The sequence below is a fragment of the Lithobates pipiens genome, unplaced genomic scaffold (genome assembly GCF_037356315.1).
Source record: "Lithobates pipiens isolate NorthernLeopardFrog02 unplaced genomic scaffold, aLitPip1_a1.2 Scaffold_16, whole genome shotgun sequence".
NCBI lineage: Eukaryota > Metazoa > Chordata > Amphibia > Anura > Ranidae > Lithobates > Lithobates pipiens.
In genome coordinates, this window is record NW_027507748.1 from 237,051,527 (window position 1) to 237,069,025 (window position 17,499).

General features: G+C 45.2%; 1 protein-coding gene across 7 annotated transcripts in view; it reads right to left on the reverse strand.

The window, feature by feature from the left end:
* Nucleotides 1-17,499, reverse strand: part of LOC143982462 (membrane cofactor protein-like) — a 233,715-nt gene that overhangs the window by 154,378 nt on the left and 61,838 nt on the right. The gene's annotated exons all lie outside the window — the stretch shown is intronic.

Below are 17,499 nucleotides of genomic sequence, written 5' to 3' on the forward strand. Positions count from 1 at the left end.
CAATTGCATATTTCATGGCTTTTAATACCTGCCAAAGAATTTATATTTTATCCATTCAGTCCAAAGAGTTATACAAACTCTGCCATGCAACACAACCCTGTTTGGCAGGGTAGTAGACTTGATTTTTCTCTGCTGCAGTTGAGCAACACTCAGAGGGCTGGTCCCTCCCCAAACCTGTTACTCAACAGCACTACTAGAAAAATTGGCCTGGTGCAAATAGCACAGCCAGTACTCCTGGGGATGTTTGAATGAGATAGACCAGTCCGTAGAAAAATTATAATACAATAAGTTTATTCATAGAAAATATTACATACATGTATGGTAAAAGAACATAATAGTGGCAATGCATGAAAAGTTTCTAGACCAAACACTGATAATGTAAACAATGGACTCGCGATTTATGTAAATTTTGAGAAGAATGCCGACATGTTTCGGACCAACCGTCCCTTTTCCTAGGCATATATTTTATCTCGTATGTACATAGTCTAAAAATGTAAATATAATTGAATTAGTACAACTTTATATAAATCAATACGTGCAGAGAGCTTGCAAAGAGGTCATAAATAGCAATGCATAACAAGATCCAAAAATAAACAATACATACCATCCAAACCCAAATACCAATGGAAACCAGCAGGGGGTGAAGGTCTACTAGTGTTCAAGAGTGCCACAGTATGTAGAACTGTGCCTGGTGTAGAGTAAGCAAATTTGCACTGTAAAGAATGATGCTAATGAGCCAGTGGTGTCCGTGGTTGCTGTGGTTACAAGGTCTCCACTGGCAAGCTAACCTTTTAGCTTACCACAGTATAACACCAGCAAGAAGTTGAAACAGAGTTGATATATATCTAGACGAAAAGGAGAGTACATGGAAATCATAGGTATATTGGAGTATGAGCAAATTAAAACATGAATAAGAGTAAATAAAGTACCATAATGTCTCACCTAGTCATTAGAGATGTGTAAAGATCCAGAGCGGTATGCACCAGGCAGCGTACTCAACGCAGTCTGTGCATGCCTTATATAACCCACAAGGGTAATAGTTATCATCTGTGAGTAGGCGGCAATGAGCCGCTTCCACAGCTGAAGCTGATGGGGCCGGTGGAAGCGCCAATGGCTACTTCTAACCAGCCACAGTGAGACTTCTGACAGGACGGCGCGGGGCGCAGCCACACCCACCAATGGGTGGGGCCACGTCCACCGTCATGACGCCACCGGCGCGCGGGTAGCCCTGGCATCCGCGCTCCATGGTGGAGCGCAAACACACCATGGCGAAGTATAGAAACCCCACCAATTGGGCAAAAAAGACCACACGCATCCCATATGATATGGGAGCGTGCAAGTCTCCCGCGTGCAGGGTAACACAACAACCACAAGGGGAAAGATGTAATTGTGTTATATGTAAATAGGTATACAAAATAAATGCCGTTATATATACGCCCCCTGGTGGAATGTGGCAATGGTGTTGGCAGGTAAAGAAGCACAGCGATACATACAAAAATCATCATGTAGTTTGAAACAATATTACATGTAGCAAACATACAAGTATGTAACAATAACAATGCACTATACATGTTAAATAAATGGGTAGATGAGTAATATAGGCAGTATAAGCGTGATATATAGGGAGAATTAGCATGATAATTGTAATAACAAGAAATATTAATGTGGCATACAAGAATACCAGAAATGAATGTCCACAGTATGAGCAAATAATCACATACTAGAAAGATATATAATAATATCATAGTGCGAGTAAGATAGTGTCTGAATGATGACATAATAAATGTCAGGTTGTGAAGTTTGCAGCCAACATCAGAGTAAAATAAACTAGATATGGATTGGCATATTAAAGAAGATTGTCAGGGTTAGCTTAGGTCGGATTGGGGGATTGGAAAATGGGAGGGGGGGGGGGGTCGCGGCCCTCAATGTACAGGAATTCTTGGTTGCGTTAACTATACAGACCTCAATTATTTATGACAATACAGCACTATTGATAATAGGAGTGGATATTTCACTTAGTGAGTGATTGGTATTCAGGAGATAGATTGAACACCAACCAGGTTGCCATGTTTTATTGAAATTTGAGCTATTTACTCTCTTTATGGCCACAATTTCTTCCATTTTTTAAATATAGTGTATTCTGTTTAACCAATCCTTGACTCCTGGGACTTTTGTAGATTTCCAGTAAATGGGTATGAGAGTTTTGGCAGCAGTAAGTAGGTGTCATGAGAGTGATTTTTTTATATCTGCTTAGAGTAGTGGGGACTATGTTAATCAGACAAGCAGCTGCATTCAGTTCTATAGTTTGGTATCCGTGACATGTTTTATCCAGGTCCTAATTTCATCCCAGTAGGCAAGGATGGGTGGACACTCCCACCAGATGTGCAAAAATGATCCGAAGTGAGGCTTACATCGCCAGCATAGGTCCAAGGCTGAGCAGAGGCATCTCCGGGCCTTCTGTGGTGTTACATACCATTGAGTAAGGATTTTGTAGGATATTTCCTGGTATCTAGAGCTTAAAGAGCATTTGTGTGTCAGGATACACGCCTTTTCCCAATGCTTCTCAGAAATCTTAATTTTGAGATCATGTTCCCATTTCTTCTTATGTTTATAATTATCTGCATGTGGCGTTTGGTTCAGCCAGGTGTATGCAAGAGAAGTGGTATTCATTACCTGTGATCTCTTGAGGCATAGAGACTCCAAGTGCGTCAACGGGAGGCGGTATTGAGATTTGTGTTTGCCATTCACCAGGAAGTCCCTCAGTTGTGTATAAAACCAACAGCCAGGAAATGATTCACCCACCTCGGAGCAGAGCGTTTCAAATTACTTAATGTTCGGGCCATTCATGCAGAGAGAGGTGAGAAGGTCATGTGGTATATTATGTTGCATACCTGGGGTAAAATCAGGATTGTTGGCGATAGGTGTCAGAGGCCCTGGTATGGAGGCCATTTTATATATGCCTGCTACTTTGTGTCAAATATGGATCGTGTTCGCAATTAGTGGGTGGTTTATTTGTTTTTCTTGGAGTGAAGGGACCATGGATAGAAGAGGGTTTGGTGTGGAGATAGGTTGTTTTACAATTGAACCCAGTCTTTATTTGGGCCATGGCAGTGCCAGTCTCTCAATCTGGTGATATGCGAAGCCTGATGGTATTTTTTGAAATCGGGTAACCCTGCACCCCCTGTTTTTGGGTAATGTTAGGAGACGGAAATTAATTCTTGTTTTTTTGTCAGCCCAGAGAAAGTTTCTTTGTACTGTGAAGAGTTTTGTGAAAAGGTTCCTGGGATTCTAATGGGTAGGGCGTTAAACAGATAGAGGAGTCTGGGGAGTATTATCATCTTCAGGATTGAAAGTCTACCAAACCACGAGAACATCTTTGGGGTCCACCTACAGAAGTCTTTCGTTATTGCAACTAGTAGAGGTTTGTAATTAGTGTTATGAGTAATGTAATGTAATGTGTTATGAGTATGTAATGAGTCAAGGCTGTTTGTTAGGTATATCCCTAGATATTTAAGTGTATTCTGTTCCCATTTATAAGGGTAGTTATCCTTTAACATCCTTAGCTGTTCGTGGGGCAGGGTGAGGTTAAGTGCTTCAGATTTCGATTGGTTTACTTTAAAGTTAGAGATGTATCCAAAGGTTTTAAAAATGTTTTGGAGATTTGGTATGGAGATATGGGGATTAGATACGAAGAACAAGAGATCATCCGCGTATGCGGCTATTTTGTATTCTCTGTTGCCTACTGTAAATCCCTTTATGTCATTGTTTAAGTTAATTGTCCTTATTAGGGGTTCCAGTGCTATAATAAAGAGTAGGGGAGAGAGGGGACAGCTTTGGCGAGTGCCATTGTAGATCCTTAGGGGTTCAGAGAGAGTATTGTTCACTTTAATTTTTGCTTGGGGATTATGATAGAGGGCTGAGATCCACATTAACATGTGTTTGTTTATACCAATGTGAGTATATGTGGACATGTAATCCCAGGAGACTATCAAAAGCCTTTTTGGCATCAGTGAAGAGTAATATTCCTTGGGTTTTAAAGGTTTGGGCAAAGTGAATTAGGTTTAGGGCTTTTGTAATGTTATCGCAGGCTTCCCTACCTGACATAAACCCTACCTGTTCAGGTCCAATAATCTTTGTTAGGAGGGGTTTTAGTCAGTTAGCTAGGATTTTGGCAAGGAGTTTGAGGTCAATGTTTAGGAGCGAAATAGGCATAAAATTTGCGCAGTCTGTATGGTCTTTGTCGGGTTTGGGGATTACAGCTATATGTGCCATGAGGAAGGAGTTAGAATTGGTTTTGTTCTTTGCGAGATAAAAGTTTATTATATTCACCTCCCCGAATATTGGGGGGGGATGTGGTCTAAAGCCAGAAATCTTACATGTGGTGTATGGTCCGGGTGGACCGTAATGCAATGTCGACCAATCGGGAGGAAGTAGCCATTGGTGCTTCCACTGACCCCATCAGCTTCAGCTGTGGAGGCGGCTCATTGCCGTCTACTCACAGATGATAACTATTACCCTCGTGGGTTATATAAGGCATGTACAGACTGCGTTGAGTACGCTGCCTGGTGCATGCCGCTCTGGATCTTTACACATCTCTAAAGACTAGGTGAGACATTATGGTACTTTATTTACTCTTATTCATGTTTTAATTTGCTCATACTCCAATATCTATACAATATAGATTTCCATGTACTCTCCTTTTCGTCTAGCTATATATCAACTCTGTTTCAACTTCTTGCTGATGTTATACTGTGGTAAGCTAAAAGGTTAGCTTCCCAGTGGAGACCTTGTAACCACAGCAACCACGGACACCACTGGCTCATTAGCCTCATTCTTTACAGCGCAAATTTGCTTACTCTACACCAAGCACAGTTCTACATACTGTGGCACTCTTGAACACTAGTAGACCTTCACCCCCTGCTGGTTTCCATTGGTATTTGGGTTTGGATGGTATGTATTGTTTATTTTTGGATCTTGTTATGCATTGCTATTTATGACCTCTTTGCAAGCTCTCTGCACGTATTGATTTATATAAAGTTGTACTAATTCAATTATATTTACATTTTTAGACTATGTACATACGAGATAAAATATATGCCTAGGAAAAGGGACGGTTGGTCCGAAACATATCGGCATTCTTCTCAAAATTTACATAAGTCGCAAGTCCATTGTTTACATTATCAATGTTTGGTCTAGTAACTTTTCATGCATGGCCACTATTATGTTCTTTTACCATACATAGATACATAGTTAGTAAGGTTGAATAAAGACACCATTCCATCCAGTTCAACCTGAGTGAGTGTCTACAATTGTCCCTATCCCTGTACATTGCACACTCACATCAGTCTCTACCCTCAAGGAGCCCACAATCCAAGGTCCCCATTAATATACTAGGGCCAATTTTGGACAGAAGCCAATTAACCTACCTGCATGTCTTTGGAGTGTGGGAGGAAACTGGAGTACCCACAGGAAACCCACGCAGGCACAGGGAGAACATGCAAACTCCAGGCAGGTAGTGTCGTGGTTGGGATTTGAACCAGTGACCAATTTTACTGCTAGGCGAGAGGTGCTAGCCACTACACCACTGTGCTGCCCAAATTATTATTACATGTATGTAATATTTTCTATAAATAAACTTATTGTATTATACTTTTTCTACGGACTGGTCTATCTCATTCAAACATCCCCAGGGGTACTGGCTGTGCTATTTGCACCAGGCCAATTTTTCTAGTATTGCTTCATTGGGATGTGATTGACCAGTCGAGTGTCGATCGCCAGCCTGCACGAATTATATTGACTTTACTCAACAGCAATGGTCTCCAAAGTGGTCGGCCCAGGGCCAGAATTAGCCCTTTGCTTTCCTTTATCTGGACCCACTAACTGACATCAATGGTGGAGCACCATTCCCCCTACTGACACCATCAATGGAGCACTATTATATTAATTAATATCAAGTTCAACAATGGGGCACTATTCCTTCAATCAAAACCAATGATGGGGCACCGAGATGCTGGGGCATTTCCTACTCCGACTGACCACAGCCCCCCTAAAGCCTGATACGGCAAATTTATGTAAAAATTTGAATTTGCTTACTTTTTAGATAAAATAGGATTTTTATAACAGCTTACCTGTAAAATCCTTTTATTGGAGTACATCACGGGACACGGAGCCATAGTGGTTACTATGTGGGTTATAGGCCACCTTTAGGCGATGGACACTGGCACACCCTAAGACAGGAAGTTCACTCCCTATATAATCCCTTCCACTACTGGGAGTACTTCAGATTTTGTAGCAAAGCAATATACGTATATTAAAAGAGGGGGGGGGGGGGGACCTCTGTGTCCCGTGATGTTCTCCAAGAAAAGGATTTTACAGGTAAGCTGTTATAGAAAATCCTATTTTCTTTATCGTACATCACGGGACACAGCGCCATAGTAGTTATTATGTAGGATGTTCCAGAGGAATACCAACTGAGGGGAGGGAGACACAACAAAAGTAGGGCACCATGAGACCAGAGGACTTATACTGCTGCCTGCAGCACACTGCGCCCAAAGGCAATATCCTCATGCTTTTTTACATCCACCTGATATAATCTGGTAAATGTATGGAGTGAAGAACAAGTTGTGGCCTTGCAGATTTGAGCCATGGAGGCTTGGTGATGCACTACCCACGTAGCACAAACAGCACTGGCGGAGTGCACTTTGATTTGAGAGGGTGGAATTTTCCTCTTCAAACCCTAAGCTTGAACAATTACTGTATTTATTAGCAAATAACACTCACTTTTTCACCATGAAAATTGGGTGCAAATAGCGTGTGCATGTTATAAGCCAGTACTACAATTTTAGATGCCTCAGAGGGGGCATGTCAAGCGCCGTCAGATTACACACAGCGAGACTCTCCTGGCCACCATTGGACCACTGTTCTATCTATCAAAGGGGATTCTCATTGTATGCAATCTGTCGGTGCTCATCCTGCCCCCCTCCCTGTTCCCTCTAGGCTGCAGATGGGCATCGATTAGACTGCACTGATGGCAATGGTGAGGCTGCTGCATTGATGGCGCTTGTGAGGCTGCAGATGGGCATTGATGGCAATGGTGAGGCTGCAGATGGGCACTGACTTTTATTTTGCTTCAAAGTTAAAAATGTCTGTTTTTTTCCTGAAACTTCCCTCTTAAAATGAATGTGCGTGTTAAACACCTGTGCGTGTTATGCGCTGATAAATACGCTACTTGCCGAATCTATTTAGAAACAGTCGATTTTGATGCTTCCTGTCCTCTTTTAGGACCTTCAGGCAACACAAACAAAAGCATCAATTTTTTTTTTTTTTTTTTTTAGCAAACCCCTTGGGTAAGGTTTATTTTTTTCCATGAAAAATTTTTTATTAGAGATTTTCGAGATAAAAACAACAAAGAGGCAAGACCGATACAGAAATGTAAAGTATACAATAAATGAACCGGTGACGTGTGTAATCATACTCTAATACAGGATAAATCTGACTGAGCATGTGTTACAAGCAGGTTTTAACAATATTCCAGCAACTGGCTGTAACTCCGCTGAATGATGGTGCTTACTACAAAGCAGAATACGTGTGGTGGTCGGGGCCTGTCTTCCACAGTAAGGGAAGGAAGATCAATCACCCTTATTCGGCGGAAGCTGACCTGCAATGTCTGTGAGCTGGTTCGCTGCATCTGAGATCTGAGGTCCTGAGCATGAGAATGTTGTCACCTGTCATTGACAGGTTCGAGTGATAAGGCGCTATATCGGTCATTCAAGGTGGGTCAGTCTTGGGGGGAGGGGGGGGGTCGGTCGTCTACGAGGGGGGAGGGGTGGGTATACTAGGGACAGTGACGAGGGAAGAGGTGTTGGGGAGGATCAGGTGACTAGCAGGGGTAGGGGAGGTAGGGGAGGGCGGGAGTAGTCCAGAGGCGTCACCTTCTCGGCCCCCTCCACAGCAGGGGAAGGTTTCCCTTGGGGACCCCCGTCCTGCAGGAGTTCCCTCTGGGGCCTTGTAAAAGGTGTTTCAAGGTTCTCAATGGTAGAGCCGGAATATGGTCTATCAGGGAGAAGTCAAATATAACAATGTTACTATTTGTGTTACTATTTATCGTCCATCAGAACCATTAGGGGTAGTAAGGCTCATCAGGGAGGAGTATCTTTCCGTAGTTCGAAAGTGAGACCAGCAAGCCCACGTCTGCGCAAATTTAGATGGAGAGTCTCGGGCTATGTGGATCAGCTCTTCCATTTCGGCTATTCTTCCCACGCGTGTAAGCCATTCAGCCACCGTAGGGGTATGTGACGTACCCCAGTGGGTTGCTATACATAATTTGGCAGCGTTTATCATATGGATCCCCAGGGACCTTGTGTAGGATTGGGTTGAGATAGAGGCGTGATGAAGAATAAGCCGAGCTGGTGTAAGCTCTACCGGATATGTAGTTATCTGAGCAATTATGTCACAGACCAGTGTCCAGAAGGTCTGTATTGATGGGCACGACCACCAAATGTGAAGAAGAGTACCTTTATCTTTTGAGCACCTCCAACATTTGTCCGACGTGTCGGGTTTGAATTTGTGTAGAAGCTCTGGTGTGCGATACCATCTAGTGAGTGTTTTGTAGTTATTTTCTTGTATACCGACGTTAAGGGAACCTTTGTGAGCTATCGTGAAAAGTCGTTCCCATTCTGCATCAGACAGGTCAAGCTGAAGGTCTCTTTCCCAAGCTTGACATGCCCTCCCTTCTTTAGGAGAGATTGATGAGAACAGCATTGAATGAATGTTTGAGATTAGGTGCTGTTGTGGTGGGGATTGGGAGCATAAGGTTTCGAATGGGGTAAGGTCCCGTGAAAGGCACTCTGTCTTGTTGTTTGTGTAGAGAAAATGTCGAATCTGGAAGTAGGTCCAGCATGGGATAGGAGAGCTGTTTGGAAGGGTGGGAAGCGCGGTGCGTTCCAGGAGCCTACCAGAATGAAAGAAGTGGCGGACAATAACTGTGTCATGGGACCATGTACGTTTTAGAAAGTTACCGAACATCCCCGGGACAAACGCCGGGTTAAGGCGGATAGGTGTGAGAGGACCTGGGTTAGAGGAAACCTGGAATCTCCTGCAGGCCTCTCTGAAACAGCAAAGGGTTGCTCCGATGAGAGGATGCTTCTTTAGAGAGTGAGGGGTAAGGGAGACTGGGATCCATGGTATGGAATTCAGTGGTAAGTCTGAGAAGGAATTTTCTAAGGAGACCCAGTCCTTGCTTCCTTTGTGTAGTGTCCAATCTGCGATCCTGCCAAGGTGGCAAGCCCTGTAATAATTTTGAACATCGGGGAGGCCGATTCCCCCCTTAGCCTTGGGTCTGGAAAGCTGGGCAAAGCTGATCAAGCATCAATTTTTTGTATCTGAGCAGTCACCTTCAAGTAGACTGACTGCTCTCATCACATCAAGAGAATGTAGCGATATTTCTTCCATAGAACCGGGTTCTGGAAAAAACAAAGGTTCAGATGATATCCTGGTTTAGATGAAAACCCGACGCTACCTTCAGTAGAAAGTTAGGATGAGGATGCAATACTACCCTATCCTTGTGAATAATTAAATATGGCTCTTTACAAGAAAGAGCAGCCAACTCTAATACCCTTCTTGCAGAAGATATGGCTACCAGAAAAACTAGATTCCTTGTAAAAAGGACCAAGGGAATATGTCGTATCGGCTCAAAAGGCTGTTTCTGTAAAGCTGACCGAACTAAATTCCAATCCCAAGGTTTCAGGGGTGATCTAACCGGTGGATTAAGCCGTGTTACCCCCTTTAAAAATCTACGGACCAAATAATGAGAAACAAGTGGTCATTGAAATAATAACAATAAGGCCGAGACCTGGCCTTTGATAGTACTCAAGGTCAGCTTCATCTCTAAACCCATTTGCAGAAAGTAAAGGATTCTATGACATACTTCCTGGGGTGCCAACCCCTGGATTCACACCAGGAAACATATGCCTTCCAGATTCTATAATAAATGATTCTAGAGGCCGGATTCCTTGCATTAATCAAGGTAGATAACAATGAACCTGACAGCTCATGATTCTTTAGAATGTGGGTCTCAATAGCCAAACTGTTAAATTTAGCGCATGTAAGGTAGGATGGAATACCGGACCTTGCGAGAGTAGGTCTGGACATGGTGGTAGGGTCCATGGGTCCCCTACTGCCATCCTTATGATCTCTGCACACCAAGATCTTCTGGGCCACAAGAATCACCGACTTCCCTTCCTGCTTGATCCTGTGAAGAAGTCGTGGAAGCAGCAGAATAGGAGGGAATGCATAAATCAGTGAGAACAGGTTCCACGAGACCACCAAGGTATCTGTTCTGCATGCTAGCTGATCCCTTGTACTTGACACAAAGTTGTCGATCTACGTCCGGGATCCCCGATCTTTAGCATATTTCCAGGAATATCTTGGGGTGAAGGGACCATTCTCTAGGGAACAACTGCTGGCTACTGAAATAGTCATATAAAACAAAGACAATTCCATAGCTCAACTCACCAACCAGTCTGCTGACCAACCAAATTAACCTGTCTAACCATCTGTTAAAAGCAGGGGTTTAGTTAGCACACATTTGCAAATGCATGTGAAAGCTGCAAGGCCTCATCACGGCACCTTGCATTGCTTGCAGTCCTACCACTACAAATTTAAAAGTGTCTCCACAGTGGAAGGACATACGCAAATAGTCCACCTGCCAATTTTCTATTCCTGGAATGAAGACTGCCAATAGGCAAGGTACATTGTTTTATGCCCAAGTTATGAAACGATTCACCTCTCTCAGGGCCATACGACTTTGTGTGCCCATTGGTGATTAATATAAGCCATGGCTGTGGCATTGTCGGAATAGATTCTGACAATTCCGTAACCTGAATGTCCAGTCCCTCTGTCAGGGCTGGCTTAGCCCTTCCTCCTCTGGGCTGATCGCGCAGCTGTCGGCTAATTGCCAGCTCTCTTCTCTTTCCACAGTTACCAGCTGTTCCTGATGATGCTTGACTGACCTGCCTATTTAAAGCCTTCCAGCTCATTTCTTCATTGCCTTCACATGGTCACATCACAAGGAACCATCTCCTGCTGTTTGTTTCAAGACTGGCTTGCTGACATCCCCTCCTGGCTTCTTATCCTGCTTGCAGTTGCTCTCCTTGGATCCCTGACCTCAGGCCTGGCTGATAACCTGATCTGGTTAATGAACTTTGGACAGGCTGACTACCCGATCTGGCTACTGGACTCTGGCTATGCTTGGCTACGTTTTTTTCTATTTACCTTTTTATTTTTATTAATAAACAAGTGTGATTTGATTGTACTTCTGTCTCAGTCTGATTCATGGTTCCTGACATCCTCAGGGTGAAGCACGCTGCCCGAATCTCCGGATCCATTTCCCTTAGACAGTCGCCTTTTACAGGACTGCTCCCCAACCCGAAAGGCTGGCATCTGTGGTTATCACCTCTCAGGTAACTGGTAGGAAGGATTTTTCCTTTTGCAGATTCTTGGTTATCAATCGCCAACTAAGGCTTCAGCGCACCTTCGGAGACAGACACATTGGGAAATCTAGAGCTTGGACCTACTTGTTCCAAGCTAATAGGATATTGTTTTGCAGCAGCCTCAAATGAGCATAAGGAACGGCCTCGAATGAAGGCACAATTTTTCCAACAACCTCATGCAAAGCCGAATAGAAGCATTCCTTTTTGCCTTGACCACCTGAATCTGTTCCTTTATGGCACTGATCTTTGCCTGGGGCAAGAATACCCTTTTCTGGGCTGTAGCTATGATCAGACCCAAGTATTCCAATTTCCTTGATGGTTTTAAGGAAGATTTCTCTAGGTTGAGAATCCATCATAAGTATTCCAGGTAGATGACTGTGGTGACCATACTTTGGTCTAAGCGGGCTACCAAGTGGTCTATCAAGAGCAGAGCTATCAATCGTTATACTTTGGTCCCTTAATCTGGCTAGAGGAGGGGCCAGAACCTTTTGTAAACACTTTAGGTGCAGTAGCTAGACCGAAAGTCAGAGCTACAAACTGAAAATGAAGAATCTACCTCGAAACGTAGACATGGGATTTCATACGAAGTCACTAGTTCGTTACTAACCTTCCCTCATAAATCAGGGACACAGCCCATCTGTTAGAGAATCTGGAAGATTTATGTATTCCACCTGACTCAACCTTGGTCACTGTGAACGTTGAGGCCTTATACAGCTCGATTCCACACACCAAGGGGATTGAGGTAATAAAACACTTTATCTCCCAATCACAGAGAGATCACAAGCCATTACACCAGTTTCTTGTCAGCTTTGGATTTTATTTTGCTACACAATGCATTTTCTTTTGACGGCTCCCACTTCCTCCAGATACAGGGGGTAGTGTTGGGGACATGCCGCGCCCCATTGTACGCCAACCTGTATCTGGGGAAGTGAGAGAACTCCTTGTCTGATGAAAGGTTCAGCGCATTTACTGAGAAGAGATCAGTCTGGTATGGATATATTGACTATATCTTTCTCATTTGGAAAGGCAAGGTTGATATGCTCAGTTTATTGAGTTGGAAGCTCTGGTGCATGAGGAGAGCTATGATGTAATCAGTTGAGATGGACGAACTTCCGACGGGACATTTCGCGAACGCGGCCAAAAGCCCACAAACCGCAAAGTTCGCGACGGGCCCCATTGACTTCAATGGCAGGCGAACTTTAAAAACCTACAGGTCATATTTTCAGCCACAAAATATTTATTAGCTGTGCACACATAGTCCCACCACATGGCCATTGACATAACACATGTATGAAGTGAAGCTGGGATCGACAACTACAAGCATTCTTTTTTTATCTTTGAAATTGTGACAATTCAGGACTCAGGAGCGCATGAAGGCAATGGAGGAGAGGAAAGGTTAGGGTAGGCTATGAAGAGGGTGCAGGAGATGATCACCAGCACCGTGATATAGAGCACTGACACCAGCACCGTGATATAGAGCACTGACACCAGCACCGTGATAGAGTGCACTGACACCAGCACCGTGATAGAGTGCACTGACACCAGCACCGTGATATAGAGCACTGACACCAGCACCGAGATATAGAGCACTGAGATAGAGAGCACTGACAGCAGCACTGATACCAGCAACTCGTTGCTGGGCCCCAAAAATATGACATCGCTCAACCTCTTCAAACAGGAGGGTACGGGCATTTAGTACGGTGTGCTTTTTTTGTACAAGGAAGTCAACCAAATGTAGAAAAAAAGTCTGTGTGCTCGACTAAATAGTTTATAGAGATATACATGGTCTACTGGTCACATGTGTTGAATTCCTCCGAGATCCATGCCTCATTCATTTTTATAAATGTGAGGTAGTCAACACTCATGAGCTAGGCGAGTGCGCTTATCGGTCACGATCCCCCCTGCTGTGCTGAACGTCCTTTCGGACAGGACACTGGACGAGGGGCAAGCCAACAGTTCCATTGCAAATTGGGCAAGCTCTGGCCAGAGGTCAAGCCTGCCCACCGAGTAGTCCAGGGGTTCATCACTTCTCAGAGCGTCCACATCGGCTGTTAACCTGATGTAGTCGGACACCTGTCGGTCTAGGCGTTCCCTGATGCTGGATCCGGATGATCGGCTGAAAGAATGACCTCATATCAGAAGTCACCAACACATTTTCAAACCACCCTCTTCTTGCAGGCGCTGTTGGATTGGTACCCGCAACTCTCTCTGGGAGTGGGAATTCCTCCTCTGCCAGCGCACGCAAAAGCAGAATGCAGCATTTCTCGAAGCAAGGCCTGGAAGTGCTCCATTCTGACAGCCCTCTGTGACGATGGTAACATTTCCGCCATTTTGTGTTTGTACCGGTGGTCTAAGTACGTTGCCACCCGGTACTGGTCTTTGACCCTTATGCTTTTTATACGGGGGTTCCTGTTAAAACACTGGAGCATGAAGGCCCCCATTTGCACTAAACTAGAAGCGGTGTGGTGGCCTGGCTCCTGCTCACCATCCAGGATAATGTCGTCCTCCTCGTTCTCCTCTCCCCATCCACGCACAACAGGGATCCCAGAAACGTTTAAAGCATGCTCTTCTTGCTCCTCCTCATCCACCCCGACACCATCCTCTTCTGACTCCTCTTCAGACTTCTGTTGTTGACTAGTCTCAGACAGAGTAGCCCCCCCTGGGAATTCATCCAGCATTGCGACTTCCTCATCTTCCGACTCCTGCTCCTCCACGGCTTGATCAATGACACGACGCAATGCACGCTCCATAAAGAAGGCATAAGGTACCATGTCACTGATGGCGCCATGGCTGCGACTGACCAGTTTGTGATCTCATCAGAAGTCTGCATGCGTCGCGAATGAGCAGCCACTGGCGTGGTGAAAAAAAAACAGCTCCCCAGAACCTGTTCTGCCGCAGAGTTCGTACAAGTAGACGTTAACTGCACGTTTCTGCTGGAGCAGCCTATCAAGTATATAGAAGGTTGAGTTCCATCGCGCCGGGCAATCGTAAATAAGACGCCTGACCGGCAGATTGTGTCACCGCTGAATGTCAGCAAGGCGAGCCATGGCCGTGTAAGATCTTCTGAAATGGGCCGAGATTTTCCTTGCCTGACGCAAGATGTCCTGGTCCCCAGGATATTTGACAACGAATCGCTGCACGACCAAGTTTAAGACGTGTGCCATGCATGGCACGTGCATAATTTTGGCCTGTATCAATGCGCTAAGCAGATTGGCACCGTTGTCACACACCATTTTACCAACTGTCAAATTGAGCGGTGTTAGCCACTGATCTGCCTGTGAACGCAAAGCTGAAAGGAGTGCAGGGCCAGTGTGGCTCTTGGCTTCCAGGCACAACAGACGCAGCACAGCATGGTAACGTCTTACCTGGCATGTCAAATAGGTTCTGGGGAGCTTGGGCGGCGCAAGAGACGCTAGCAGCGGAAAAGGAGGAGTCAGCCGAGGAGGAGAGGGAGGAGGGTGGAGTAGGAGGAGGAGAAGAAGAGGCAGGCCTGCATGCAATCCGTGGAGGTAAAACCAAATCTACAAGGGTGCCACGGGTTACATGCTTGACGACCGTCAGAAGGTTCACCCAGTGGGCAGTAAAAGTGATATACCTTACTTGCCCATGTTTGCTAGACCATGTGTCTGTGGTCAGATGTATCTTGGCACTGACACTGTGGGCCAGAGATACATTCACTTGATGCTGAACATGGCCATATAGCTCTGGGATGCCATTCTGTGAGAAATACTTCCTTCCTGGGACCTTCCATTGTGGTGTTCCAATGGCCACAAATTTTCGAAAGGCCTCCGAGTCCACCAGTTTATATGGCAGTAGTTGGCGGGCTATCAGTTCTGACAAGGCAGCCGTCAACCGTTGGACAAAAGGGTTATCCGGCGTCATCATTTTTTTACGCTCGAACATTTGGCCCACGGAAGCCTGCCTTTTTGCAGAAAAACGTGAGGATGGCGTGATGGAAGGTGGAGTGGAGGACAATTGTGAGGAGAGAGGAGAAGGAGAAGTAGAAGACGAGGCTGGACGGTGAGAGCCTGGAGTGTGGCTTTGTGTGTTCCGTTGCTTCCACTGGGCTTGGTGATGCCAGTTCATGTGCCTTCTTAAGGCGGTCGTCCCTAGGTGAGTGTTGGGCTTACCGCCACTTATGTGTTGACTGCAAAGATTGCAGATGGCAACACTATTGTCAGCAGCGGACACATTAAAAAAAGCCCACACTGCGGAGCCATGTGCCGGCGTCCTGGGAGCGCCAGATATGACCGTACATGGTTGATGCCTCGCTCCTGATACATTCGCTATCTGCTTTGTTCCTCCTGTGCAATCTAAGTTCTTCCTGCTTCTCCTCCATATCTGCTGGTCCATATCTCCCTCTGAACTCCCCTCTTCCTCTCTTGTGGGCACCCACTAGACACGTCATCAACGTCACCTTTCCCACAGCTATAATTAGAGATCTCGGAGTAGGCAGCAACAGTGGGGACCAACCTGCTCCTTGGGCTGATCTGGGTACTGTCGTCAGACTGCTGAGTGGCGGTTGTTGCTACCTCCTCTTCCTGATCCAATGCCAAGAGTGGCTGCGCATCGGAAATGTCTTGATATGGATCGGAAAATAATTCCTGTCACTCAAGAGGAAGGTATATGGTGGTGGTGGTGGTAGTGTCTTTGGGGGTGCACATAGCAGAGAGGTAAGAAGAGGGTGCAGAAGAGTAAGGCTGAGTGAGCCACACAACCAAGTCTGGTGCATTCTTTGACGTAATCGCACGCACCTTCTGCAATTTGCCACTTTGGCTCAAGCCTGTTGCTCCTGCCCTACCCCTACCACCCCTGCGGAAGGGCCTGCCTCTTCCTCTGCCTGTCATTTTTTTAAATGACCCTGTGACTAAAGTCTCTAGAGAAGTGCAGTATGTATGTGGAAGAAGGTATATAACACCCCACTTCAATCTGTTGTTTTTTGGGGGCCGCTGGTCTATAGTTATAATACTTTTTTTAATTGCGTTTGTCACTCTTTGTAGTATCACTGCAGAACCGCTCAGCAGTCACAATGCTGCACAGTGGAAATGCACTATACTATGCTTTCTATATGTGCAAGTATTTTATGTATTACACACATTTATACTGCACACCAAATAGTACACCTATACCAGTCCTTACAAGGACCTTTGTGGACCTAGTAGCTAGTGATTTGCAGACTGTCCCTCAGTCCCTACACTGATAAAAGACTGCTGCAGAATAGGGCAGTAATCTGCAGCACAGCCCTGCACCAGCACCTTATATATTGTACACCTATACCAGTCCTTAAAAAGGACCTTTGTGGACATAGCTAGTGATTTGCAGACTGTCCCTCAGTTCCTACACTGATAAAAGACAGCTGCAGAATCGGGCAGCAGTCAAGTGTAATATTCTTTCTATATTTTGAAGAAAGTATATTATACGTGTACAACCCTATATACTGTACACCTATACCAGTCCTTAAAAGGACCTTTGTGGACCTAATAGTAATAGCTACTGATTAAACTGACTGTCCCTGCTCCACACAGCATCCTGTCCCTTCGCTGACAAAAGACAGCTGCAGAATCAGTCAGCACTGCACTCAGCAATCACTAGCACAGCAGTGCACCAGAACCCTATATACTGTACACCTATACCAGTCCTTAAAAAGGACCTTTGTGGACCTAATAGTAATAGCTAGCTAGTGATTAAACTGACTGTCCCTGCTGCACACAGCGTCCTGTCCCTACACTGACAAAAGATAGGCTGCTGCAATCACCAGCACAGCAGTGCACTGAACCCTATATACTGTACTACACCTATACCAGTCCTTAAAAGGACTTTTGTGGACCTAATAGCTAGCGATTTGTGTCACTACTGTCTCTCCCTGCTCCACACAGCGTCCTGTCCCTAAACTGACATAAGACAGAATGTAAAATGGCCGCCAGATCAGGTCTATTTATAAGGTAGGGGGAATGTCCAATTGTCCATGTGCTGAAATGTCTGGCAATTGGCTGTCCTGTACCCCATGATG